This window comes from Arachis duranensis, chromosome 1, assembly GCF_000817695.3.
Source record: "Arachis duranensis cultivar V14167 chromosome 1, aradu.V14167.gnm2.J7QH, whole genome shotgun sequence".
In the NCBI taxonomy this organism is placed as follows: domain Eukaryota; kingdom Viridiplantae; phylum Streptophyta; class Magnoliopsida; order Fabales; family Fabaceae; genus Arachis; species Arachis duranensis.
Window position 1 is genome coordinate 105,404,308 of NC_029772.3, and position 2,572 is coordinate 105,406,879.

At 36.9% G+C, this 2,572-nt stretch overlaps 1 pseudogene; it reads left to right on the forward strand.

Annotated features, from left to right (window-relative positions):
• The first annotated feature begins 21 nt into the window (after window positions 1-21).
• On the forward strand, window positions 22-2,294 carry LOC107467660 (homeobox-leucine zipper protein HAT5-like; annotated as a pseudogene).
• The last annotated feature ends 278 nt before the right edge of the window (window positions 2,295-2,572 follow it).

A 2,572-nucleotide genomic window follows, 5' to 3' on the forward strand; every position in this document is an offset into this window, starting at 1 on the left:
GCATCATATAGTAAACTAAATAACCCTCCTTCCTCCTTTCCCCCTTAGGCTTCTTATTATAAACTCAACACAACACCCTCTCCGTAGTCCAAACAGAGACTCGTAGTTCTCTTCTTTCTTCTTTCTTCTTTCTTCTTTCTTCTTTCTTCCTTGTTCCAAGTGAGTCACACAGAGACTCTGTTTTTGGGGGGGTTTGTTGAATCTTGTTGCTATTCTGAGGGATGGGTATACCCTGCCGGTGTTCTCACACCTCACACATAACAGAGATCATAATCACAAGCTTCTTCCGCCATAAGTCTTAGATCCTTTGCTTCAGTTCTCATCTCCATGACTCCTTGAGAAACATATCCATCTCTATCTTCCATTCCTTTTTCTTTTATCCCTTAACACACATCATCACCCATGGCGGGTGGGAGGCTCTTCAGCTCTGCCTTCTCCAACACCAACAACAGTAACACTCTTCTTCTTCATCAGAACCAAGCTTCCCAGCCTCTTCCTCCTCCGTCTCTCTTCCTATCTTCATCACTTCCTTTTCTCGGTCCGTAATTTTCTTCTTCTTTTTTTTTCTTTGTACTTGTTATTGCTTGTTGTTCTGTAATGGCTCTGATGATGTGATTGAAGTTTGTCACATCGAATTATTAATCTAAGCTAGCTATTTAATCCACTACAACAAGAATTTTCAAAATATTTTATTTTTATATTCATCAAAAAAGCGCACTCACCAAAGATTGATTGGTTCAATCTTATTATCCAATTAATTAAATTGTTTAAACGAGCCATGTTCAATTGTTCATGTTAATTGATCAGGTTCTCGATCCATGGTGAGCTTCGAAGATGTTCCAGGAGGGAAGGGGTGTAAAAATGGGTCGTTCTTCCGGACATACGACCCGGCGGAGGAGGACGGGGAGGAGAGCATGGAGGAGTACTTGACGCAGCCGGCGGAGAAGAAGCGGCGGCTATCGGCGGAGCAAGTTGAGTTCCTGGAGAAGAGCTTCAAGGAAGAGAACAAGCTGGAGCCAGAGAGGAAGACGAAGCGCCGCGGCAGGTGGCGATCTGGTTCCAGAACCGCCGCGCACGGTGGAAGACGAAGCAGCTGGAGAAGGATTATGATTCCCTTCAGGCTACCTTTGACACCCTTAAGGCCAACTACGATAACCTCCTCAAGGAGAAAGATCGCTTGAAAGCAGAGGTCAAATTCAACACTCTCTTCTTTTTTTCTTTTTTCTTTTTTTAGAGCAAACAATTTTTGGGATAGTTTATCAACATATTAATCTTTTTAAAAAAATATTATGTATACGAAACAGTTCAATTGATATATTATTTTGATAACTCCTACGTTTAAGTAAGCACTGAGTGTTCGAATTCTATCTTATATATATATCAACTCATTATTATATATTTATGTATTTATATACATTTAATATATATTATGCCTTTAATAGCATTAGCTAATTTTTCGATGGACATGTAGTATAACTATTTTTTTTTATATCTCATCAAATTCTAGCAGAAAATAGGTGTGGGTAATTAAATTATTTGGAGAGTGAATTATGAGCAACTGAATGTGTGAGTGCAATGTTTGAATTTAGGTAGCAAGGCTGACGGAGAAGGTGGTTGCAAGGGAGAAAGAAGGCGAAGACAAGAGTGAAAGAAAGGGAATGCAGGAGGCAACCGCAGCAGCAGTTTCATCAGAAGGCGAAGGGTCCAAGATATCAGTGAAGAGTGATATGCTGGATTCGGATGACAATATAAATAGCCCCTACTACCACACAACCTCTGGAATGTTCGAGGCCGATCAATCGGATCTGTCACAGGACGAGGAAGAGAATCTCATAAATCGGAGCCTCTTGCATCCATACCTCATCTTCCCTAAACTTGAGCATGTTGAATACTCCGACCCGCCTGAGACTTCATGTAACTTTGGATTCGCTCATGAAGATCATGCTATTTGGTCCTGGTCTTATTGACCATTACTCTCATGTTTCATAGTGTAAAATCAATCCATCTATTTAGTTGTGCTTTTCTTTCTTGCATTGTAATCGATCTTTTGGTTCAAATGTAACTAAATAATGTCTCCTAGTTAAGGTTGTAAACTATGAAATGGATTTCATAAGAGTAAGTTTAACGAGAAAAGCATATGGTCGTTCTTCTGTCTCCACTTGGATGATGGAGTTACGGGTCCCCGTTACGTTTCTTGGCTTCAATTGGTCAAAATTTAGCTCCGCTTCACTAAGTTGACTTATTCCTTTGATTGCTTTAGTTTTTCAGAAATGAAAGGGGACTTTTTTCTATTATTTTTAATTTATTAAATATAAATATATTTTAATTATATTATTTATATATAAAAAATTAGCCAACATTAATCATCGCATACAAAATATGTATTTAAAATTTCATAAAAAAATTTTAAAATGACTAATATTTTATTTTTGTTTTATATGCAAACCAAAAAGATAAGTATTATTTTAGTTTTTAAAATTTAGAGTCAAAATTGAAATTATCTCAATTTTTTTGTTTAAAATGATTTTTTATATTTTATTTAGTATTAAAATAATCTTTTTATTATTGAAAA